This window comes from Lepisma saccharinum, chromosome 1 (genome assembly GCF_977018435.1).
Source record: "Lepisma saccharinum chromosome 1, izLepSacc3.1, whole genome shotgun sequence".
Lineage (NCBI taxonomy): Eukaryota > Metazoa > Arthropoda > Insecta > Zygentoma > Lepismatidae > Lepisma > Lepisma saccharinum.
The window spans coordinates 153,748,061-153,776,004 of record NC_139229.1 but is presented as its reverse complement, the minus strand read 5'-3'; the positions used below and the strand labels follow the sequence as shown (position 1 = coordinate 153,776,004).

Below are 27,944 nucleotides of genomic sequence, written 5' to 3'. Positions count from 1 at the left end.
ATGGCAACTTTATACATTATTAACAGTGAAAATTAACCACATTCAAATGCATTCATAACATTTCTGATCCTTGAATAGGAAGCATTAGTTTCAAGAAAATTACATGAACTTATGTTCTCGTGAATATATTTATATTATACACACTGCATTTCACTCAGGAGCTACAAAACATCTTGTTTAACATTTACACTAAAATTATTCTCCTCTGTGATGAATATTCCTGCTGCATGTTGGTACTGTAGGAATCTCAGACCTGAAAATAGAAAAATTAATTGTGTATGCATAAATTATAACACTGTCCTATCAACATATATCAAATACATTTTTTCCTATTCAGTAGAGTATTCAGAATTTTTTCGAAGGCTGGAACTATAAAGGATATTAAATAATTTCTTTCGAAAGTGGCGGCATACAAAATATTTCGTAATTACCATTTTCAACCTTCATTCTAAAAGTTGTTCAAAGACAAAAATTGTAATATAGGTTCATTTTGGGTTTTCCTGGAGTTCTTCATTGCTTGCATTTGAAGATGTTGATTCTCAAAATTTCGGAAGGAAGGGTGCGTGGCCGTGCCGACCATCAGATCCCTTCTATGCGCCCAAGTTGTTGACGTAATGGCGAGAAATTGTCAATTGAAATGATGGCAACAAAAGATAACTAGTGAACGAAATCAGAAATACATACATTACATAAACTGATCAAAATTACTTCAAAGATTTATGCACTGGTCAACTCAGGACTGGACTTGTGGCACCGCCGCCCCATTGGCCTTCACTGGAAAAAATGCTTTGTAAAGAGTCGCAAAAGTGAAAAAAATAGATTTTGGAATCTGGTAAAAATTTAAATCTCACCCTGTCTAAGAATAACAAATCGTTTATGGAGGACCCTCACAATGATCTTAGCTCTGTATTCCACACACAAATCCGGGTTTGTGTTAACTTCAGAAATGCATTTTTTTGTATTTTTTTAAAATTGAGAAACCCTTCATCTCGCACGGGATAATTAATTCGAGTTCTTGTTTTCGCATATTTGTTGCCAATTTTGCAAGCGAAACTTTTTACATTTACAACACACACACACACACACACACACACAGTACCTACTATACCAAAACTTTTTTTTATGGCATTGACAGTTCTCACAAAGTGCTCTACTATCAGCAAGGTTCTTACCAATCTATCTGTCACTATTATACGTACAGGTATAACTGGCATATTAAAAAAAAGTCAAATATCTCTGAACATTGCAACCAGTAGATACGATTTTCATCTCAATTTACAAATTCCTTTATTTTTATATTTTTACAAACAGTTAATACTTTTCCATCTTTGTTGTGAAATAACAATGATACTATAAGTAACGCATGGCATCTACATGACATTAAAATATTGAGCAAATTCTTGATGTTTCTTCTTACAATTAGTACACTAACAAACATTAAAAATATCAAATACAATGCATGAAATGATTATAATATTTATAGAGGGAACCACCGACAACACTTCCGTATTTTGAAGTATTCAATTATGTTATGCAGAAATTATTGCCCTCATGACATATTTGTATATCACAATCTGCACTGTACAAGTGCACTTATACTGTTTCATAATCTTATATTGTTTAATTTGTGACAACTCTTTCAGTGGTCATTGTGGTACAGGTTTCCTGATTGCAGAATTTTCGCTGTGAAGATGAGGTGCTGTTCTTAACTTCGGTAACCTAGCTTTATGACGTCAATTGCACTCATACAGCTAGATAACCAAAGAAAAAATCAGCGCCAAAGTCAACTGTAAAGGAATCAAGTTAATTTAGTAAAGTATAGCAAAAACTGCTTTTCGCTAACCACGTTAGTGCTTTTCAATATTAACAGAACTGGTTTTAGTAATTGAATGACAAGTAATACCACAAACACAAAAAACCAGAAATTTTGCTTACATATACAGTTATATACAACCAGGTAAAGCTTTTCGCAACACATTTCAAAAAGCAATCGAGGCTTATGGCGTGGTTGGACGTTGGGGCTCCACGATCTCAGCCAATGTGAAGGTAGTAAGTCAGCACCAGCCTTCGGCTCTCTCTCCCCCAGGTATACATTTCATTGGAGGCTGGATGAATCCAAGAGCAGGCTTATGCAAGGACATGGCCTGAAATTCCCAATCAAGAACACGTACACATGGAATCGAACCCAGGTCTCCCGCACGACAGTCAGATGCCCAACCGAAGGGACGACCACAGCTCCACCTATTAAAACCAAGTTAGAACATAGAAGAGAAAATCTGCAATGGTTAAGAAATTTAAAAATAAATAGAACTACAATCAGTCATTATTTAATTCAAAGTTATATTCCCTTCCATATCTAATTGAACGTTAAAATGTATTAAAGTCAAAGTCTGTAAAATACCCTTGCATTACTTTTCACAGCGAGTAACAGTTTGCTTAATTTGTTATTGAGCATTCAAAACCATTGTGCTACAATATTTTTAATCATTATTACTGTTACTCCAATTTATCTCGAAATACAAATGATACGAAATCAACTTAGATTTTGGGCACCACTACTGCAGGAAAAAATAAGTTTAAAATCAATTAAACGTTTAATTTGATATAAAATAATGTCTGCATCGATTTCCCATGTATTTAAAAGAAGGAACAGTTTCCTGTCTGAAACGAAAGCACAACTATCATGCTGCCATCTGCAATTAGCTCTACTTGAACATCCTTATTGCCATCATATATAGACTTCCAGAAATAACTCCATGAGATCTGGGATATTTCGAAAGCAAAGTATCTTTACAGAGCTGACATGTTCATACTAATGAAGAAAAGAGATTAAGTTTCTTTGAACGTTCGATCTGTGTTCCAGCAACCACAACTGAGTGATATTCCAAATCATGAGATGCAAAAATCTTGTTTGGGATTTATGTTACAGAAGTGAAGTGTTCCATAGCACGTATCATATGTGCAGCAAGAACAAAATCCAGTTGATTTATGCCCTCAAGTTGAAACTTATTTGCACCAGATTAGATTAGTGTAAATGTTTGCCGTAGTGAGAGTTGCTGAAGCATTTGAGGTCCTGAGCCTGAGGCAATTGTGGAAGCAACTCCAGCGAATATGCTTTCATCACAGACGTTCGAAGGTTGCCCCCCCCCCACACACACACACACACCTTTCCCAATCAGCAGACTACTGAGTAGGCATTTGCGAATCACCTGACGGCACCCGAAGCCTAGAAATTATGCTCCAGCTTTTACCAATCAACCCCACAAAGAAATAACTTTTTCGTCTTCAAAAATCTAATTTTTAAATATAAGTTTACTCACATTCCGTCCATTGTATCGATCCCAGTGCAGCGTTTATAAGTGAGAATTTACATCGTAGCCGCATGACAAGTGGCACAATCCTGCCATTGATTGGTGACAAACGACACGTGTCGCCTGTCGCTGGAGTGTGAATTCTCCCCAACTTGTTCACAACCGCACTGATAAAATATTGGAACAGATATCGTGCGGAGTGAATTTATTTATACATATATGATGTAGTTAGTCCAATGTTGTATTTATGTCAAAACCATACCTTCGTCCATACAGCCACAACTGAGTTTTTTAAAAATATATACAAGCCCTCAGCTGAGAATAGATATTGATATCTGTACACCAATAAGTATCTGACCTTTTTCATATGTAGTTGACGAAAAACTTTTATCCAAGAGTCCGCACATGTTTCAGATAATCCGAATCAGATAAGCGTGATGACCCATTAGTGATAACGACAACCACTGGAGAAGTTACTGATTATCACAGCGCCCTACGCCGTCAGGGGGCCTGTGTTCGAATCCCGGCCTGGGCATGAAGTGTTAATCAATTTCATTATGTCACTCATTCTCATCTTCGCGATTAGCTGAAAAGTAGCAGAAAGGTGAAGTAAAATAAACCAAATAAATAATCAATTTTCTAGGAGGAATTCTGAGCAGATTATGGTGTTAAAGTATATAGATATTGCCGTGGTTCTTCGAAATGCCTGGAATGGAATCCTGGAAACAAAGCAGAGGTAGCCATTCCGAACACCGAAGGGGTCATCGACCGACCTTCATTCTGAACTCCAACCAAAAAATATTCAGCGACCGACAACGCGAAGCGAGGTTAAACATTTATCATGCAGCGACCTTGTAATATGCCCGAAAGAAGCGAATCAAATTCTGAACCATGAGGCGGAAGAGGTGAACCAGGAAGGTACATATCCAAAGCAGAAACAGTCATCGCACGGCCAGTCCATCACACGCTGAAGGTGACATTTGTGCTGTTCGCCATGCAGCTCGAGGACCGCATTAAAGCGGCAACAGCCATGTTTTACACGCAGCACGATGCTACAGGCTAGGAATAAAAATATCGCCGGGATATCCAGTCACGTGATTGTTCTGTGTTGAATGACAATATGTGGTGTGACCTTGCTGTCGATTAACACAATATCATGCTGTAACCCATATTTCACCACATGTGTATATATTACATGTCCCGCATTGACAATGATATTGACTCCGGTGAAGTAGTGTTAACTCTCCTGTCTTGTAATCAAAAGGTCTCTGGTTCGATCCCTGGTGGAGGCACATTGAAAAACAGTTCGTATTGACTATTGAACTGTAAGTCTAGTCCCGATTAGCCATATCTAAGCATAAAATTTACTTCAAACAATAATATTCATTGACACATATGGTTGAAGATTCATTGTAAACTTCAAACTTTTGGAATAAAAACGCGACTTTCCACAAAATTATAAAGTACAATAACCTAAAGTTGAAAGAATTTCCATTTTATAAATACAAGACGTCTGATTACATTCAAATTAACTTCATAGACACAGAATTCAAACAAAATTCCTATGATTCAACATGGGGCCAGTGGAGCGCTGGGGGGAAGACCATTACTCACATCTCCATCACTGCACTGCTATAAAGGCATATTTCAATTATATGCATTTTGACAAAATTGAAAGCAATTGAAACCACATTTAACTTGTGACGCAACAGCCCTTGAGGGCCTACCTACGCCTTAGCGGAGGAGGTGGGCAATCATGCAACCAGTTACGGGGTGACGTGTGGTTAGCACGACCAACCCTTAGTCATTGTTGCAGGTTTCCATGACCATAGTAGCTACCCAATTTCCTTACTATGGTGGGTGGCCACCGTCCCATACACTGACCGAAATCTCAGGAGAAAAGATGTTACGCTTCCCACCAGGAGACTCGAACCAGCACGTCCCGTAGCTCGAGCCCCAAGCCTGACGTCCTAGACTGCACGGCCACTGCGCGGGACGAAACCATATTTTGCCATAAATTCATATTTACCATATAAAGTGCACATTTGAGACTTTATTAGAACTTATTTTATGTAAGTTTTTGTTACGTAAAAAAGAGAAACAGTTTTGTCGGATAATCACTCATATCGTAGAAGAGACTCTTCAATAGTGTAACAATACATTAGCAAATAATTGTTTATTAATATGAGTTTATTGTAATTTTGATTTGATTGTTATTAATATTCTACTTTATTTGTAGATGTAGTTTGATTGTAAAAACTTCCTACAGCAAAATCGCTGTAGATTTGTTAAAGTGAGCAAGAAGTTCTAGTGAAACCGATGACGACGCATTAACAGGAAGGATTGATTAGTGTCGTTTTGCACACATGCATCAACATATGTGGGAGACTTGCTAATTAGTTTCACACGTGTGCCAAGTCGTAAACATGTCTGACACTTGTGTAATGTTAATGAACTTCGGAGGCGAAGTAACTGCGTTTTTTCTTTGAGTACAAGGAACCTATGTGCGTAAGTACAAGAATACGTTTTCGAAACGTTGTGCAGGAGACCATTCCCACTGAATGGTCTTTGCATGAATAGCAATTATAGAAAATAAATGTTAACGTAGTCACTTACTTTTCATTCTTCGTATATTATTATTATTTTGCTCAAGTGAATTTGCCACCAAAGAAGTAAGGCGGAGAAACTTGCGATGATCACACCACATCTAACTATGTCATTAACTACCCATACCATTTACTTTGAGGAACCTTTATGCCAAGGTTTAAAAATCTTCAACGAGTATTTCAGTCAGGAAATACATGCTTGTGGTGTCCATTCCAGCATTGACATGTCCGATATCACAGCATGTAAATGCAAACATGTGATTCATCATGTAAGTCTTGAAGCTTTCCTGGCGACGAATGATGAAAAGATTTTCTCGGGCTATAGACCTGGTGAGCTGTGGAAAAGTTTCCATGCTTTCGAGATCATCTTCAGGGTACAAACAGTGCTCAGCATCAATCCGGTGTATGTGTGTTTAAAGATAGAAGTTCCCGGTGAATTCATGGATGAAATAAATATAATCCAATCTAATGCTGTTTATAATACATATTTCGGTTTGTACGAAAAACATTCTTTTACATAATTTTAGTACGACTATTGTTGATTTGCATCGGATTTGATATGATTATTATTTGGCGTCGCTTTTCTGCCATTTTTAGCTAATCCGGAAGATGAGGATGAGAAATGATGAAATTTATGAAGGGACAGTCACAAAGAACACTCATATCCAGGCTGGGATTCGAACCTGAGAACCCTGGCCTTGATTTCAGAAATGTCATGTTTTTCATTATTCAAACAATTCTGCATTTTGTTTTTTCTAATCTTACTTTTGTATACATTTCTGCGCCAAGAATTACTGTGTTACATTTTTCATGTTCTACCAATGAATAGCGTAGCCGTAGGAAAACTACATAAAATATTGAAAATACCAAATACGAGGGAAAACCTGACCTTTCTAAATATTGGCAAATAAAATATCCTATATTAAAATAATTTCAAATAAAATCTAGTAATTATACATAATATCAGAACTAATTAGGACATTCTTAAACAGAGGTTTTTGGGTACACATTTTTCAAAATATTTTAAATTGACAAACTGTTCTTTTGATGTAAGGAAGCACGAGTTTCACATTAATATAATAAAAAAATATTAGTATCAATTATGGAATTTATTATATCCACGGAAGCAGTTTATGGCTTATCATAATAGGAACGGTTTTCAAATATGTGCTTTGCAAAAATTATTCCACATTAAATTGTTACGCAAATTTAATCCAGTAAAGAACGTTGTTGTTACAGTTTTACAACTATTCTATTCCTAACTTCTACTTTCTTAGGTGAAAGTTGTAAATACTTAAAATGTATTTGTATTTTCACCCATTTGACATACCACGGCCAGTGCACCTTCACACACTTGCCGTGAAGGTGTTATGGATAATGTTACATTATTAAGTAATAAATTACATAACTAATAAAAAAAAAGCATTTTTGCAACAATGTTAGAACTGTAGTATTTCCCCCGTCTTTTAAGTTTCAATTTGTATATTTAATATTTTTACTTCACATTCTTTTACTTCGCATTTACTTCACAATATTTTTAATTTATAATTTAACTAATGAAACCGAAGAAATTGCCTTCAAGTTATATTGCCTACATGGTACTCTGTTGTAACGTTCAAGTCTTGTATGCGGTCAAGAAAACAAATCTTTATTTCCTACCAGCTTGGACATGTTTCTGTATTTCGATGTCTTGAAAAAAATTAACGTTTGTCATATTTATAATTTTGGCAGCGTAATAGTTAACACAGAACAACATACTTGTACTTAATATATTTAAACAATGTGAGTACTCACTGCTCATTCGAAAGTATTATGTGATTGTTCTAAAGAGTAAAACTTCTATTAAGTTTTAATCAGAACTGGATTAATGAATAACTCTTCTAAGTAGGACTAAAGTAAGCTTACTACGCTCATAAACAGAGACCTATGATCTAGGCCTAAATGTGGCATGTAAATTGTGATAAAGAGGATGAACTCTAATTAGATGAAATAGGAGAAAGAATAACACATTGAACCAGTAAATTCGAACTAGAAGCAGAACTGTGACTGTAATTATGATGTTGAATCTTGTTTTTGGTGACCTTGTATTTAGGTCACCACGACAACCAAGATTGAGGCTTTATGAAATTGACATAGCAATATGCAAAATGAAACTTCCAACCTTATCCAGAATTTGAGCCTAACACCTCTGCCTTCGTAGCGGGATATACTAGTCATACCGCCACGTGTGCTGGAGCAACTCGGATAGGACGATGAAAACAATAATAGGAGTCTAAGTAAAGATCAAGCATTCTAACTGATGTTAAAGCTGATCTTTTTCTTTATCTAATGAGTAAAACTGGACAAAATTATTGTTAAAGTAGTAGAAGTTACCAGATTCAAAGGAAAAGCAGGCGTCCATGCCGCAAGTCAAGAACAATACGCATAGCTGTTAATAAGGAGCCATGACAGTTAATTGCAAGTGAATTGACGCGTGCTGCCTGTTCAAGGCGAGGTGTTCTTGGTTATTAAAGTATCAACGAGGCGAAGAAAAGAACTAAAAAGTTTTGATATCCGGTTTCTCAAGGCCACAAATCAAGTGAACAACGTACTTTGGTTCCTTCGAGAGCAAACTGCCACGATTACTAAGATGAGGGTATCGATTGCACTATACATTAGCTTTTCCGACAGGCAGACCAAACGAATAGCATTGGAATGCTACACGTAATGTTATCAAGGGATGAAGCAGTCCCTCTCTTCAAATGGATAGGATTCATTGAGTTGGTGTTTTAAGTCACTTTATGCACAGTAAGGCTAATCGGGACGACCTACAGTTTAGAGTGGGATCCGAACCACTATGTGCCTCGACCGGGTATCGAACCCAGGACCCCTTGATTAAAGACGATGACGCTATCACTGCTCCATTGGGGAGGCCCATTCCACAAACAATCTAAGAATAATTTCGTGTGCATATTCAAGTATCTAGTAGTGTTTTAAATGCTGTCGCAAGTCTTCCGACAAGTACAACTATATTCAATGCAGTGAAGTCGCTAACTGTGGCCACTACAAAATCCTTCACTCGTAAAGGAAGAGTCACCGTAGATTGATGAAACCGATGCATCCTGTGTGTGTTTTTTTATGCTGTAATTTATTTATTTAACAAAATAATTCCAACTTAAGTAATTATGTTCTAAATTCACGTTTATGCTTTGATAAACTAATAGGACTTTGATCTAGTTTGTAGTGGATTTTGAAACACTACGGCGCGTCACCACTGCGAAAGGAACCCAATGTTTTAAGGAGGCCACCACAATTGCAGTACAGTTTCATTCTGTTTGATATCAGTAAATTTCAAAATTCTGACTCAATTAGCCGAAGAGTTATAGGTTATTATAGCAGTCCTGGGTTTGGGAACCGATGAAAGAATAAAAATTTCGATGCTGACTCAGCTTCATGAGAACAATCTGGGAACTACAGGTAATTGAGGAAAGATCAGCCAGATAACTGCTGCAATGGGAGTCTATATGCTATCAGATGTCACCGAGTGTAAATTAGCTAGGCAAGGTTTGGCTCTCCAAGTGTTGTCGAGCCATGAGGAGGATACAGAATTAGCCCAAAGATCCCGTTTCCTAACAGAAAACTGGAACAGCCCGGATGAAAGATTTTTATGGGAAGACCGATAGACAATTCGAACAGTGTTCGTGTTTGGAAAATAAAAAATATTAGTCACTCGAGTGTGGGTGGAAAAATTGGCACAAAAGTATTACATTGGTTTGGAACCGTACTTTGCAAACAAACAAAAAATATTGACGTTGTTTCGTCACATGCGTTAGAATTATCCCAGCATTATAAACAGCAACATAAATACCGAATTATGTTATATTTTCATTATATATTCTAAACGCATTATATTACACAAAACTGTGTTCGGTAACACTGTTCAAACATCCCACAGACTAGAGTGACTATTGTTCGAATTGTCCATTCCTACCCGTGGAATCAGTGCCAAGCAGATATTCAGTTTTGGAGAGGCGTCACACTAGTCTTGGATCAGATTTTATGTGTTGTCTTAGTAAGTTGTACCATTGAATATACGTAAAGCCAACTTGCGGAAATATTTTTAAATAGTCACCTGCTTCGTGGTTAAAAAATGTAAATGTGAAAATTTTGAAAACCACTTTTTTCTTCATGCACTTTTGGCAACTAACTTCTCAGCTTTGACGACTAAATGTGTTACACTGGATGATGCATGGCACCATATATTCAGCCTAACCCCATTTTAATCATTCAAGGGCAGTCCAAAGAAAACTTATTTCATGCATTCATCAAAAATAACTTTACACTCACCTAGACAGAAACATGTGGAAAAAGCTTCCAGACCAGTCGCATCTTGTTGGCAAAGAGACTTCATGTATCCATCAAGCCAAGGCGACGATTGACAAACTTGTGTTCACGTCGCAGCCACAGCACTCAAACCGTTCCACACCATTCAACAGGAATGCACCGTGCAAATCATGTAATATCCCTGGCGACGACTGTAGGGAACTTAGTGCCAATGAACTCTAGTCACACTACACAACATAATTCCTGCACTTTGGCGATCTGTGTTCAGGTCACTCACTGTAAGTCGGTCGATGGAGATAGATTCTGCAAAAGAAAGAAAAATCAGTGAGACGGCGCAGCAAATACATATAATTTGATGAATTGACATGTATGCACACTGAACAAAATAGACAAGGAGGGAAAGACTGCTAGATAGAAAGTGAAATGAGGATAAAGAGGGAATGAAAGAAAACCGGGCGAAAAAGTGAAAGAAAAATAGAAAGAAAGTGCGAAAAGTGGTAGAGAAAAAGAGAAAATGAAAGAAATACGTGAAAAAGAAAAGACGAAAGTTAAGCCTTCATTTTGTAACAAGATAGTTAATGTAATTTCACTAAAGCTACACCCAATTTCTTACGATGGGAGTGAAAATTCAGTGTCTTTGGTTGTACAAGTTTAAATGGGCTCCTGCGTAGCTGAAACAGCTAACGCTAAAATAAAATATCGCCAGTTCTGTCTCAAGCGAATTAGGGTCAGAAATTTAGGTAACAATGGCGATGGGCTGCCATAAGAACCACGTTGCTAGGATTTCAGTGCAAGAACGTTCTAGGCGGGAAGCATTTTGTTGGTATTATCCTTAGCATTTAGGTGTGCTATGCTATAAATGCTACCAGTACCATGTAAAAATTATAGCGTTATAAGTGCGAATGCAATGTTGGCTGTGTGAAGTGTAAACATACATCTCATTACAATTTAAAGGCTAGTTATGTCCTTAATCGATGGATTCAAAACAGTAGAAATTATTATAATGAGTGGTATTCAAACTGCGGGAAGCGCCAGAACTAACGAAAAAAACATTCATTCTTTCTGATAGTTTAAAACTTGTTACTAAAAAAACATCAATATCATCTTCTGTGTTATTGCAACTCACGTTGGTTTTCCTTCGGCCGGTTGTCTGTCTATCTACAGTGTTTTTGGACTGAGACAGGAACTGCACTCTTACCTTGTAGAAGAAAACCACGCCAATGATGAAAACTTAATTTATAGTGCCATTGTACTAGGTATGTGCCGAAGCCGATCATATGTATGAAAATCGGTCGAAATTGACACATCGGCATCGGAATCGGCAAAAATCGGATATTTAACCGGTACAGATTATTCTAGAGTTTTACCTTCTAACAAGTTTTATATTCTAGTTTTGTAAGGTTTATTGAAAATTTGGTTATGATTCGTTATGATTGTAGAGTTTTTGTAATAAAATTATTGCAAACTCTCATTCAGAGAATCAACCCAACTATAAATCGGAAATAAAACCGTACATTGCTGAACCAGGATCTGCTGTTGTATTGAAAATTCAAAAATGAGTATTCAAACCTGAAGCAAGTGCTGAGAAAATACTTGAGCATACCTGCTGCATCAGTACTCAGTGATTGAGTGTTCAGTATTGCTGAACAGATTTGCGATGAGAGAAGAAGAAGTAGGTTACTTCCTGAAGTGCTTTCAAATCTCGTATTTCTGAAGTTGAATCTGGCAGAACAGGAATTCATTTTGCATTTCAAAGAACTGCTTGTGTACTAATGTTAAATCTCTAGGTTCACATAACCTTTTGTAGATACAAATGTACATTCGCATCTCTTGAGAATATATATGTATATACATATGATATGCAATAGAAATGTACATACCAAATTTATTTTTGTCATGCTGAAAATAACATCCCATTTCTGTTTAATAATCTCATGTATCGGAATCTGTTAAATATCGGCATCGGTATCGGTTCCAAAAATTATCGGTGAGTACATCGGCATCGGTAAATTTTCAGCTTCGTCACATCCCTACATTGTACACAAGTTGGCACACCTTTATGATATTTTACACAAACTTAATGTTCTGGATGTATCTCGATAAGGAACAACGGAATCCTGTACCTATCAAACAAGGTGTCAGCCTTTAAGAGTAAGTTGCTGCTTTGTAAGAGATTGAAGATGAACCATTGGTGATTTCTTTCATACATTGAGTATGTTGTTAAAGAAGAAACAAGACTACAATCAAATTAAGAAATCCAAACATTGCTGCGTGCCTGTTTTTAACATCTAGTATCTATTATCCAGATTTTACTACTGTCTGTATTTATCCTTTTTATGTTACGAATATCGTATCACTGAATGAATTGACGCACGCTTATAAAACATTAAAAAAAATTACACTATATGTATTAATCGCACATCACTACATTTAATTACTTGTATGTGTACCAACAGTAAATGAACATACGAAGAGATTTGTGTGTTGATATTTCATGATCACATCACATGTATTTATCTATTGTTATTTGGGGGAGGTGCGTGCACATTTTGGCCGCGGAGGGGAGCCACGACTGCAAAAAGTTCGAAAACCCCTGGATTATATGATTCTTAAACATTTGATAGCATATACGAATCGTAGTTCTAGAAACTTAGTTTGTGTACTGGTTCATCGTCGACTTGAAGTGATTTTACGAATGCCTTTTTCCGCAACAAGACGCAGTGGTAATTTGCATATTGAAGACACCCTGCATTTTTTCAGTTTATTTTTTCATCAAAGAGATGCATTATAAACAGAGCCATGGAGAGAACTGACGTGGTGGCCGGGTTGGGAAGGCATGCGTGTTCTTCCGTCACTCATCAAAACTGCATTCATTCTCATGGTCACGATTTTGTCAAAATTAGAAAAAATTAAATAGAATTGTCTACTATAAAATTATTCAAATTTTATTTAGAGCAATTACGTAGCAAATCTGTTAGCAAACTAAAGTTACAGATTGAAGTCATCACATTACACACACAATGGAAAGCTTCATAAAACAAACTCGTTCTGCCAGGTGAACACTAAAGAAATGGTTTCACGTGCCCCAAATGAGACATTTCCGGTGATAATGCAGCTTCCAGCCTATCAAACGCTGCCCCTTTCCGGAAGTTACCCCCTTCCAGATCTTGTTCAACAATGCAATTCACGCTTTCGGCGCCTGTTATCTGAAAGGGAGCGTTTTAAGTGATGAAAGGGTGGCCTCGTGCCGACAAGTGCAACTGGTTGTTACATTATACATGCATTCTGGGGAGGGGGAAAATGTCAAGCGGCCTGACCTCTGTTCTGCTGCTACGGATCCGGAAACTTTAACGGTGGTTGAGCACAGTGGCTTTTGGGTTTTCTCCTCTTTTTTTCTTGTTTTATGAGAAGTGTTAATAGGATATCAAGTGCATCGAACTAAAAGTGGTATTAAGTGCATTTTAGCCTGTTTATTTTAACTACCAGGACTTAAAATTCACAGGGAAAGTTTTCTTGCATGTAGTAGTGTAAACTTAAGTTTACAAGCAACCATTCACACACATTGAAAAATGTGTGACAAAAACTGATTTGTCAAATATATCATATCTATATCTATGGCTATAGGTGGTGACCGTGGATATTCTACCTGACCTGAATGAATGAAGAACTCTGTTTAGATTCTGGCCGTTGAAGGGAAGATCAATATATTTTTAGCAATTCTTTGTCCTGCTACTATTAGGCTAAGCACAACATCATTTATTGGCCAAGAATTGCATTACCCGTGCCTCGGGGTGTGAATCCAGGACCAGTCTGGTGTTAAGTCCCAGATTTGAACTGTATCTGAGAGGACCAGTTCCTAACTTTGTCCTGTTTCCTTTATAAAGCTCTCATGTGCCTCCCCGATGGCGTAGTGGTAACTCCGTCGCATTGTAATTAATGATCTCGGGTTAGACTCCCGGTGGAGGCACGAAGTAATTAAGATACCACTAAACTGGAGTTCCAGTCTCGATTAGCCTTCCTGTGCATTAAGTGAGCTCCAAGCCCTCGCAAGTAATGAGCTCAAAATGTTCGTGTTGACCCAGCATCATGAGGACATCATTTCAGTCACAGTAATATATTTTTTGCAAGAGCGTTGCAGGAACATAACTCAAACTGAAGCAATTTTTGTTGAGGGGACAATACTGTTGTGGAAGAAAATGTGCCTCGTATGCCCGGTTGAAAAAATACCTTGCTTGCCCCTCCCTGGGAAAAAAAAATTGCGGAACTCCATGTGGGGAGCCATCTGAATGACAGTAGCGGACTCCAGTGTCGAAAGCCAGAAAACAGCTGCAATGGGACACGTTTCTCTGTCCACGTTTCATGCACTGTACTTGTTATAAACTATATCTTCAGGCGCTTTGTTACTACAGTCCAACTGCATGTAGTACTATATGATTCAGAAGAACGTGCGTAATTACCATGAGATAGTTCACTCAACGGTAGCGAAATTAGATTCCCTGTGTGTGAGTGAGGGGGGGGGAGGGAGGTCCAAAATATGCTGACCAAGCATCGTGAGGACAATTCGGTATATACTCGAAGGCTAGGGGTGTCGACAATAAAACTGGCACTGCACATCGCCAATGTGATGTTGCGTTGGGGATGTCATAAGAAGTTTAACTTTGAGGAAAAAAGAAGCTTCTGAAAGTACATAAGTCCGTCAACCCTTTCTGAAAGACAATCACGAAGGAATCTCCTTTTTGTCAAGGGTCACCGTGAGCCTGCATGCTTCGTCACGTCTGGCTAAAGACGCAGGAGAGAGGAGGCACGAGATGCAAGAAGGGCCCTCTTTCCCTCCCGCGCGTTTGCACACCGGGATGGTCCTTTGTGAAGAAAGCATCTCGCACTTTCCTCCCCCTCGCCGTCCAAATGAAGATTCTTATTTTTCTCTCCTGCTGCGAAACCGACCAGGTGTGCTGCACGGCCTTTCACAGAACCAGTCTTCTTTCTCCTACTTCTGAAAGGGCTGGAGTGTTGCCAACTGCTACCATCAATTTCCCCCCTGCTTGATGCAGATACCAATTTCAAAGGTGGCCAGAAATGGTTTCTCGTTTGAGTGGACGCCTCTCTACCATTACAAATTCTCCAGACTAGCATATTAGAATTACATCCAGCGATAGCGATGGCCTGTGCCGTGTGGTTGCGGGATGAAACTATTTTTGGAGTGTTCGTAGCTTCGAAACAAGGTGTTTATAGGATAAAAACTAATATGAAAAGTTGCCTTAACGCTGCCTCTATACAAAAGTTTATGCGGTGAAACGCTGTAAATATTATTTACGAGTATACTATATATTTCGAGACACTAAATAAGATCAAGACAGAACGAGACTTATCTTTAAAACTAGAGGCTAGATTCCATCCCCCCAAAAATATAAACATTATACAAATCGAATTTTTAAGCATCCTAAGCTTTTCGAATAACAGACACGTCTCAGTAACGGACATATTAACATTCCCCATTCTCTGTAATGGGTGTCAGTTACAGAGAAGTTTGAAGTTATGTGATAGAAATTGGCTTACTTACAGTGCCACGAAACAATCCCAAATATCTACACAACAGCAAATTCAACCCACACGAAGATTCACTTAAATAATCAAGAAGAAATTCTAAACATTTGTTCTTTTTTCACAATTTGTAATATCACTGTGGTTTTCCGAAAAGAGAAATTTTAGAAAATTCCTCTGAAGTCACAGGCCAACAGGTAAAAAAGGTCATGGCAGAAGATTATGAGGAAGCTTCACAACGCGCCAGTGAAATGTGATTCACAAAATGGCGGCTGAGATGGTGAAGAGCTCTAATGAGACAAAACACGAAGACCTTCGGGCGACGTCCAGTGTCTTCCGTGGGAGACGTCTTGCGCAACTCTGTTCTCGCGTGTAAGGACCAGGTCCGCAATAGAGCTGATCTCATTCATGGATTCAAACAGCCATTGGCTCTGCGACATGAATTTCTCGGGGTGTCGCGAATTCCGCTAATTGACGAAATGACACAGGCTGCAGTCCATTGACTGGTTTCTGAATCCACTCCGTTACTGGAAGTCGCTCTTGCAACCGACGTTGAACACGAATGCCAAAGAAATTGCATTGGCTCGTGCCCAAGTGAGGCAATCGTTGATTGCTGCTCGAAAGCAGCAGCACTTGGCACTGATCCTATGATTCTCAGACCACTCTTACTTTTTGTGTTTACGTCAATGTCAACACAGTTTGTTGCCGGGCAGCCGAAAGAAATTCTGCAAACTTGGCATGACGACAAGTGTGGTAATAGGTCGCTGAAATTAAGTAATTACTTTCTCCTGATTTGCAAATAAGGACATTCCTCTATCCTAGATTCATCAACGGGCTTCCCCGATGCTATCGCCTTGTCAAGGGGTCCTGGGTTCGACCCCCCGTGAAGAAACATTGCGAAGTGATTTAGATCTCTCAGTAGGTTCAGCGCCAATGAATCTGAGGGTAAGTGTACTTAAAACGAACTTTTGGATTTACCAATTCGAATCATTATACGTAACATTTAACACTTTATTTGTCAAGGTTTTTAACAGTAAATAGTATGAGCCGACCTTCGTGGCAGAGTGGTTATCACAGTGCACTACGACACCAAAGGTCCCAGGTTCGAATCCCGGCCTGGGTGATCTTTGTGAACGTCCCTTCAATTTCATCGTATCATTCATCCTCATCGTCGTTAGCCAAAGCAGAAAAGCGACGTAAAATAAATCAATAAGTAAATGGTATGATAAAAATACTTTCGATAGACATGAGGTAATGCATTTGGTTTTTTAACGTAGCTTTTATATTGCTTTGCGTTGATCGCGTCGATGAAGATCATTACATGGTACCGACGAAAGAACAAACAATTTTCGATCAGTGACAAACCCATGATCCTTCGGTAGGATCGGTCGAACACTCGACGCTCTTCGCCACAGAGGCAACAGATTACAGAATAGAAGTCTGAAATGAAGGGTCTCCCCTTAATTCCGTCCACTTATCAAGCACTAGCTTAATCGACCTAGAGTAGTGAGGAACTAATACAAACTTTTCAATATTGAAATTATTTCATAATAAGCATAATAAAGCTTTCCTACATATTATTTTTTGGGTATTTGTTCTTTCGTTATTGAATCTGGCAGTCACTTGGGTGCGCTGTAAAAATCACTTCCGTTTCAAACCCTGCAATGCATTCTCCTTCGTAGCACCGTTATGAGGTATCAATAACACAAGACAGCCAATACCGAAAAATGACCACCAATTAACTTGACACAGGATACAAGGTCAGAACCCCTCTGGAAATTGCTTCTGCCTACCCTCTGAAAGGTCCATTCAGAAGTGGGCCATCACACTTGTTTGTGCCAGGCGTCCGCTATGCACTTCTTTCAAACACGCATTTGCCACGCACCCCTGCGCCCGCAGAAATGACATTTCTATGGAAACCCGAGAAGGACGCGCTGACCCTGGTTGTAAAACTATCCCCTTGAATAGCCGACAAGAAACCCCCCCGGCGAGAGGCAGTTTGGTCAAATTTTCGTTTCACTGGACATGCTTCCGTTGACCTTTCGCTGCCTGCAGCCAATAGCCAAAGCTGCTTTCATCCGCTACCCAAAAAGCCATTGTCATCCAGCATGGCAAAGATCTTTTGAATATCCTTGTCCTGGCACATTGTTCAGGAGACAAATAGAAGTACCCAAGTACCGAGGGGTACATTACGGAGTGGTGGATTTGAAAGGAAAACTCAGGTAACAATGCAAACATTTCTAAATATAGACAAAATACCACGAGCTTTCTCCACAAGTAGAAAGTTCCACATTTCATTTTGTCATGCCTGTGGAGTTTGTTGATGGGGAGATATAATCAAAAGTGTCGCAAAATATAAGGTTCCCATTCGGTCTAATACTGAATACTTGTTTTAAGTGCAGAAACGTGGAATTTGATATTCTGAGTGTCCCAAAAAGGGGTTTACACTATTTGAATGTTAATGACAAAGTATTACAGATAACCTGATGGAACTTGTATCTGGATCTGTCATGATTAGAGCTTGTTGCTATTCATTTGTTTTTCTTTAATTTCAGTTCAGTTGCCAATAGCGACAAGCAATTGACAAGATGGCTGGAAACCTTTCAGTTGAGTAACGGAAGTGGATTTTAAAGTGTGTTTGGAAATGTGAGAACATGAAAGAAGTGCGGAGACGATGGCGGGCAGAATTTGATGTATGGACTTCTTGAGGGATCTTGTGAAAGTTTGTGCCACTGCTTCCATCCCTCTTTCGCCCGATACTGATTTCTTCCTGCCACACCGTCCCAGATCACACAGTTCCTTCTCTCTCAAACTTGTCGCGTAATTTCGTAATTGTTAAACGTGACGGTGGCGCAGTATCAAATTCTGCCCGCCATCGTCTCTGCACTTCTTTCATGTTCTCACATTTCCAAAAACCCTTTAAAATCCACTTCCGTTACTCAACGGAAAGGTTCCCAGCCATCTTGTCAATTACTTGTCACTACTGGCAACTGAACTGAATTTAAAGAAAAACAAATGAATGACAAGCACTAATCATGGCAGATCCAGATACAAAAAGTTCCATCAGTATATCTGTAATACTTTCTCTCTTATCACATTCGAATAGTGTAAACCCCTTTGTGGGACACACTGTATTTCCCTAGTTTCGTCATGGCTAAATGAATAGGCCTCCTTTGTAAAATTCACGAGTGAACGACCACAAAGAATCCCTTTGCCTGGAATAGAAATCCAAGGTCCTCTCGCTTCAAACTACTATCAATTTTGTGTTCCTCTCAATTTTCGAACATTGAAGTGTGACATATTGGCAGATTTTCGAAGTTTTATCCTGATCAAGATGTTTTACCTTATAAGACGCTTCAATGGCAAATTCTTCTCCATAAAAGGTTCGGATCCTACTTTAAACTGTATAGTCCCAATGAGCCTATGTGAGCATAAAATTGATTTATCAGAATCTTCACTTTCGAATGATTGACAGTGCCGGAAACAAGCTTGTGCTTTGAGTCCAGAGGCCCAAATATCGAATCCAGAATAAGTATATTATATATTGTGCCTTGTCTTGAATTTCGACAAGTTGTCGTTCCCATTCTTGAGATTATATTAACCAATATAGATACTTTAAAAGATCCTCAATTAATACTGTGAATTGGAATTCATTGATACAAAAAGTAGAAAAAGTTGTCAATGTCTAACTGGAACTAACTATTCAATGTTCTTACGTAAAAAAATCCATGCGAATTTCAGTTGCCAGAAATGGCGAGGTAATATTGAGAAGCACGAAACCAAAAAATTAGTTGAATTTCGTGACTTAGGGCCTTTAATTTTGAGGACTGCTAAACGTCAAGTTAAACTAGATCTTTACACAAACTCACATAACAGAACTGCAGTACAGACTTTGGGGGAAATCATGAAATGGTGGTAGCATGCTCAGTAGTTTCAAGTATCTACCTACTAGAACTACGAGTGGTAATGGATTTATTTTTACTGATAAGATATGAAACTACTATCAAATCTGCCTTGGTATAGGACCTTGATCGCAACAAGATTTAAACTTTTCTCAGGTACCTCGAGATTCAGATGAACTATGAACTCCCATAGAATTCACAAAGATAATTTCAAGCTAAAGGATTTTAACAATAACAATGAAAGTATTAGAGCCGGCCAATCAAATGAAAATAACTAATCAAGGAACCAACCTAACTCAATACCAAGTTTCAAAACTCACCGCGTTCATTTCAAGCAGGAGGTTCTTTTTTCGGACTGGGTCCAACCTTCAGTGAATAAAATAGTGTTGGAAAATTTTTAGGGGAAATACTACCGAGTTAAATTGCAACGTAATGTCACTTATGTCAATTTTAAGTAGGCTACTGTGCTCGTGAAATACTACTTTTGTCAATGTAAAGAACACTAAATTTTACGATTTTCGGTTGTTTCCCGTTAATGTTGCAAGGCATTAAAAATTACCACGAAATTCACGAAATTACTGCCATATTTTTAACTATAAACACGATATTTTGTATATTTCTTACGAAATTTTTGAAAATTTAACAGCCAAAAAAAAAAAAAAAAAAAAAAAAAAAAAAAAAAAAAAAAAACCGGCCCTGGTGATAGGCACGGTGGCATATGTCTGCGAAAACAAGAACGTCCAGAAGACAGATACCATGTGTTGTTGCCTTCCAAGGTTGTGCCTTATCATCATCCAATGTCTAATACAACAATATTCCAAACTTTTTGTAAGGAGTATTTCCTTGCATAACATGAAAACAAGCTTCAATTAACTAAAGTTAATATAATTTTCGAATTCAGCCGCCAAAAATCTATAAATAGCTTTTCTATCCTGTCAGATTTAGAGAGGGAGCGCTCATGTGAGAACGCCTGTGGCTACGCCAGTGATTTCAAGCCATCTAACACCTGAAAATGTAGCACATCTAAATGCCGCTTACGAATTCGCGTTTTTGCACATCCGGTTCGCGCTTTTACATGGTAGATGGAAACCACCTGCGAAGGAACCCGGATGCCGTTGGTTCATGACCGCCTTTCTTCCATGCCTCTCGCCATCAATCGTTAGAAAGCCTGGCCAATCTCTTCGATCTTGAATTACACGCGGAGCACGCTTTCCTTGCTCCATTGCACTGGAATGCAGTCCAGCCCACACTTTCCAGACAGCCCACAGACTATGAGCAGAAGGTAGCAACGTACACTTTTGATTTTGGGCAAAGACTTCTAGCAGATAATATTTTTAACATTTTTTTTACATTTTGCTTACCACATTTTACACTTTTGGTGTATGTTCAAACTACACTAGGGCCTCAATGGCTTAGTGGTTACGTCGTTGCCTTGTAACGAAAGGGTCCTGAGTTCTATAACCGGTGGAGGCACATAGTGGCTCTGGTCCCACTTTAAACTGTAGGTCCAGTCCAAATTAACCTAACTGTGCATAAAGAGTGCACTTCAAACACAAATAAAGTTCAAATTACACTACTGCGTTCTACTTGTACAACCCTACATGCAACAATGCTATATTCTCATCGATGTCCGAAGGATTTTTATCAGGGAGAAAGTATTTTCTTCCGGGAGAAGCAAACAAGTGTCGTCCCCTCAAGAAACACTCCTTTAGTTTAAAGTTACCATCTTCTCAACACTATTCTAATAATAAACTAATCACTGAGATGAAATTATATACGTGTGAAACGTGTAATTTTTTTTAAACCTTCATTTTCAGGGGCGTGCCTCCCTCTCGCTTTCGGACGTCCATATGTAGTACAGTCACGGACACTTCTGCGTTGTAATGATCTAATTGAAAGTCAACGTTTATCTTCTCGTATAATATTTAAGAAACTAAAAGTTAAAATATACAAAACAGTAATTTTGCCTGTAGTATTATACGGATGCGAAACTTTTCCCTTGCTTTGACAGATTGAACAAATTTAAAGTTTTAAAAATAAAATCCTTAGAAAAATATCTGGACCTAAAAGGGATGAGGAGACAGGTGAGTGGATAAGGTTACATAATTTAGAACTACATAATTTGTACTCATGTCCAGATATTATTAGAATGATTAAATCGAGAAGACTTAGGTGGGCAGGCCATGTGGCACGAATGGAGAGCAAGAGGAGTTTATAGGATTCTTTCTGGGAAGCCTGATGGTAAAAGCCTAGTAGGAAGGCTAAGAAGCTGGAGAGATAATGTTGAGATGGACCTAAAGGAAAGCGGTAGGGATGGAAGAGTGGATAGATCTTGCTCAGGATAGGGACAGATGGAAGGCCTAGGTTGCTGGAGCCATCAATGGGGTTGTTACAACCGAGAAGTATCCGTGACTGTACACACCAAAATACCGTGTATGCGATTGAAATTTTGAGAGTAACAATTTTCAAAAACATTGTGGTCTAAAAAAACATCTTACCTTCCATGTAGCATGATATTAACAACAATATATTCTTTTTTTAAAAACCTGTTTCAATAAGCACTCCTCCACGAATCACGATAACATAACAGGACAAATTATTGGATGGGCAGATCTTTTATATTTTCATAACTATCTGTGCTAATACTACATTTCGAGATTTTTGAGGCAATCATTCAGACTTTCGCCAATGCTGAATCACGCTAACTTGAACGAATTGTTTATAGCAAACTGAACATTTGAGAATTGATCTGATAATAAATGAACATAAATCTCTGTACGTGGGTGAGTTTCTCCTAGGTTCTCACTTTGTACTTGAAGGCAAAACACCACATTTTCATTACACTACGATAATACGGAGCTGAACACAATGTTTAGAAATATATTTTTAATACGTGTTTCCCCAATCTCTAGCGGAACACTGTAGAAAAATACCTTGATACAGGGAGATTAGGGGAATTCCACCTCTAAATTCTGCATCCCCGTCTCTGGTTTCTCGGGGAAAATAATTCATAATATCCCTGGATACTTCAGAAGTTACCGGGCACCCTCCCCCCTTCCCATTGTATTTTTTTCAGATATACCACACTTTCGAATGTAATCAACCAGTACCAACTTTTCACTACAGTGTCAAAGAGAGGGTAGTTTCCATATTATCCTTCAGTAGTTATTTTTGTCCGTCGTAGGAAGACTTGTGTGAAGTCTAAAGTTTTGCAGCCCACCCCACATGCACATTCATGATACCCTCCTCCGCTCATCTGAAGTGATGACTATCTACCATGACTAGCTCCCACTTCAATCGCATGAATAAATTTAAATGATAATGGCAGGGGCAAAATGCTGAATGGGGAATCTCCAGTCACAAAAAAAAGTACGTCTAGGGTTTCGCAACTATGTGGAGAGGACTGCGGTTGAATTACCCGCAGCTGCGCATTGACGCAACAAAAAAATACCCGAGCAGAAATCTCCAGTATGTAAAAGATGGATGAGTACCTGAAGAGGCAAGGAAAGTACATCCTGATTACCAAGTCTGCGAGGTCAACGGCCTCTGAAAGAGGGCAAGACGCTCTCGAGGGATAGAGATGAAAGCCGGTTGCGATGACATGGCTACGATGGATTGAGAACTGTCGTTTGTTGATCTTTTGAGAGAGAAAAAAGAAGCCTTGTCCGGCCGGGGGATGTGCCAAGTCAATGACTGTGCTTTTGGGTCATCCACACGGGAATGCAGACCTGGGCTATTTGGCAAACATGTATGGCTTGATCTTGTTTGTAGCGGTGCCTGCATGTCTCCGGCATTTGATTATAAATCTCGCATGGCTTCTGGTCTAACATCCGGGTTTGGATTCTCAGGAAAGCATCGTGACAAGATTTAAATTTTCTTTAATCCCGTAATATACCAACACTCCGGGCAGAGGGAAAATATATTATGAAAACTGAGAAAATGACCAAAAGGCAATGGAAATTGCAACACAAGCAGAAATGTTGGAACTCTCAGGAAAAAAACAAAACAGTAAATAGGCTCGTAACATCCTTAATTTATTATTCAGTTCAAAATTAATCAAAATAATGGCGAGATTTTAAGAAACAATTCTGAGCTTTTGATAAATACTAAAGTGCAACTGGATCTTCTTGGACTCTAACGACGTATTGAAAAATTTAAATTTCAACGACCACGCTGATATTCTAAGTTCTGAAACATACTGAACTCTGTCGGCATTGCGAAAACCTTAGCTGCTGTCTAAGTATCTCTAAGTTACACGACGCCGTAAACCTAATTTATTATTTAAGCAACAGCAAATTCAAACTACCCGAGATTCTGAATGATCTACTAGAAATACAAAATTCTGAAATCAGGATTTCAGAATTCAAAATACGGTTTTGCGAAAGTGGGCATTTTTGGTAAAATCATTCATGAGGTCCAAGGTTTCTTCACCGGCTGCATCAAAGAATTAAACTACCGCTGTTGAACTGCCCACAAGAGTCTCTAGGCAACTAAATAACAGAAGTGTGCAACCTGCACCAAGATACTGGTGCGAAAGTAAATTGTGTTTTGTATTTGTTAATTAGTGTCGCTTTTGGTTAATCGTGGCGATGAGTAATATGATGAAATTGATGAAGGGACATTTGCAAAGAATACCCATCCCAGGCAGAGATTCGAATCCAGGAACCCTGCCGTCGTAGCGTGCTGTGCTAACCACTACGCCACGGAAGTCGGCGCGAAAGGAGAGTATCTTATTTCCGAAATTTAGTATCCCCATAATGATAAATCATGCACGCATTTCCGAGTTATTTGAAGGATTGGCAAGAAAAAAGGGGTGGGACACTCAAAACTGCGAGAATCCCACTTTATTTGATTTATTTCAATTCCGTATACGTTCATAGGTAGTGTTTATCCAGCTTAGTTGAGGAAACCTGGGCAAATAGTAATGCAACCCCCGTCAACCGTCCATTGCGTATGCCAGGAGAGGACCCAAAGGGAAGCAATGGTCCCTCCCAACTTCCCAGACCAGAGTTTTCGCTGAACGTTATATATCTAATATTATTGGAGACTTAGTGTTAGTGACAATCCTATTTTTTCACACGTTCGAGAATAGAATTGTTTCTTTAACGGGCTCTTAGTTTTACGCCGCCTGTGCATGCCAACGTGCGGGGCTCATTACTTTGAGTTTTGAGTCTCCTGGAACATTTTTTTCCATCAGTAAAACCGCCATACGAGAAACAGGATAGTTTGTATATCTACTAGTACTAATGAGATGGAGGAAGTATAAATGTGTACTGTACATACAGCATTGAATTTTTAAAATATTTCATTGTTCATGGTTCAAGTACTGTATTAGGGCTGTGAAACATACAATAAATCTTGCATTTTCATCTTTGAAAGTCAAATTTGGTATATATCAAACTATATACATTATGCATGGAGGTATCATCCATCCTCTTCATCGTCGCGATTATTTTTTTTTTGTACCATGGATCCTAACTCGGTTCTGTTTAGTTGTATATTATACAGATTATAGCCTATAGGAATAGATTAATTCTGTGAAGCACTACAAATAGTTTCTCAAGTGTCACTTCTGGATCCGCCACTGACCTGAGTGCGTCTATACTTACAATTATAATCGGATATACTCGTAAAATGTAGGTATTCTTGTTTGGCGAACCATCACAGCTTTACTTTGCTGTGTGTAGTGAAGTCGTATAAAGTATCAACTTTTAAGTCAGGAGATTTCAATGCTCGATTAGAGAAGCAGCTTACACATTTCTTAGCCATGGATGTTACACATAATTTTGGTGGTTATCGAGATACGTTTTAGTCTCATCTCGTAATTGATTAAAATTGAGACTAGAACGACGAGACAGGTGTCTATAAAACTACAAACTATACATTGCCCAAGAGCTAGTTTTCGTTCGGAACTTCAATAATTAGGAAAGTCAAAGTGATGGCTATGACTAAGTTTTTGGTTTGTATTTTCCTTAGATATCAATCTAATATAGACGAAATGAAGAAAAACACTTTCATATCCACGAGAAGACACTCCCATCTGATACCATTAGATCGTAGTACAATATAAGGGGTTTGCTCTTTCTACTAGTTTTCTGAGAATATCCAACGGCACGTATGTGAGTAAGTACGATGTACGAAAATACCTATCACGAATTAATAAAAACAAGATATAAAAGGGAGGTGGAAATTGCTGCAACATTTTCGAAGACCTGTATTTTACCCATAAAACTGCTCAAGCCTTTCAACAGTAAAGTACAATATGCATTGGGCCTGTCTGAATTATATACGTAATCCGGGTATTGCGAGTTAGCTAACGCTGGCTGGATGTGTAGAAGCGTAGCTTTAGTTTTTCGCATTGAGCGAATGCAATGACCAGATTTCTATCAGAAAAAATGTGAAATTTAAACTTTGCCATAAAATGCTAATTAGAATGTGAGAAATTATCAACTGCGAAAATAATTTCTCTTCTGGAGAAAAGATTGAATTAGTTTATTTTATTCTCTTTTCTGCCATTTTTGTCTAATCTTAAAGATGTGGACGAGTGATTATGGGATGAAAATGATGTAACACTCGCAAGCACACACACGCCGAGGCCGGGATTCGAAGCCGGGACCCCTTGCGTCGTAACGCGTTGTTTAACAGGAAAGAGAAAATAGACATTTCTGAGCAGCAATTGCCCTCCCTTTTTCATTACCCAGGCTAGTAAGAAAGGAAAACTGATTGAAGACTAAAGTGCTTTTGTAAGTTACCTGCAAATGTTAGAATCTAATAGCGCAAAATTTACAAACATAGCCTATTGTAAAATAATGTGGAGACTTTCTTTTAATGGTAAGTTGCTACTTTTCATTGTTCTAGAACTGTGTATAAAGCCTCTGAATTGCTTCACATCACGATTTTTTTTTTTTACATTAGTACTAACAAAAATACATTGTTACCATTATTTGTGCACTGGTAATAGGAGAACTACTGAAAAGTTTCCAAATCTAAAGAATACTCAGTTGAGTACCAATGAACTTTCTCTAGGCTGAGTCCGATTGGCAATTTGTAACCAATCAGAAGGAAAAGCGTCAAATTCAAACATAGGCCTAAGGGCTAAACAATAACAGGTCTGCAACAATTTGTAGCTTGCGATTAGAATTTCGACGACGGAAATGCATACATTGACCACGGGCCACCCAAATGAAATTACCAATGAGCTAGTATCTATAATTATCATTGGGTTGTATAAGCATTTGATTTTCCTGTTGGGAGTTTCCACTACGAGCCAACATTGGTTAACATCGTGACTGATACGTAAACCCATACGATAGGTCAGGTTGGAGTGTACCACCGTACGCATACACGGTTCAGTTGAAATTTCTCAACTTTGAGGGACACACCTGCCACCTTTTTTTTCGGGTTTATTAAAATTTACAATTTAAGAGCATTTTTTTTGTTGTTAACTTTAAACCTAAGGCACATGTTCTGCCCCGCCCCAAAGTTGGCCCAAGTTATGCTGATATTTTGTGAATGTATCAAGTCACTTTCTTGATAAAGTAAACGTCTGTATTTTTAATACATTTTCCATATTTCGTTAGTTCTTTCAATTAATGGTTTCAAAAAATTCCCATGTTCTAAAACAAACTTTAGGAGAAAAATTTAAAAAAATTCCAAGATTTTACCTTTGAGAATATATGGGGTTTTAAAATTATTACAAAACACCAAAGTTTTGGCAGAACGTGGCTGCAAATTCAATTTTTGGGGCCATTTCGTGTCCTTTAGAAACGCTTATTTTTAGAGAGGACCTGAATTTAACTGCCTAGGTTACATACTACCTAGCCCCGAATATTTTCAAGAACCATTTAACTGAAAAAGTGATTCAATTTTTTTCCATTATTCACTGGACACCGGTAAGTGAAAAATTGCAGCGTTTTGAAGCAAAAACTACCATATAAAAGTGTAAAATGCAAAGGAGGAAGGGGTGATATACCGTAACCGTACTACAACATTCTGTCAATGATTACTTACCACAAACAGGAATTCCTCGGAGACCCATCCTAGAAGGCGATGCAGCATAGCAGAAGAACAATGTAAAACAACACTATTCTCTTTTTTTCTCGCACTATTCATCCCAGTGTTAACACGCACCACTGAACGAGCACCTACGTTCTTGGAGGGGAGAGGAGGAGGCCTGCTCACAAGAGACACGCTCACAGCACCACGCACTGCCAAAGCAGGTCATCGCCCAATGAAGCGATGCGATAGCGTTCAACGACTGC

General features: G+C 38.4%; 1 long non-coding RNA gene across 1 annotated transcript; it reads right to left on the bottom strand.

Annotated features, from left to right (window-relative positions):
* LOC145989712 (uncharacterized) lies at nucleotides 1-27,944 on the bottom strand. The gene is made up of 3 exons (XR_014441888.1): nucleotides 27,694-27,944; nucleotides 10,244-10,543; nucleotides 1-253 (listed from the first exon to the last, which is right to left on the bottom strand). It is a non-coding gene; the product is annotated as an uncharacterized LOC145989712 (long non-coding RNA).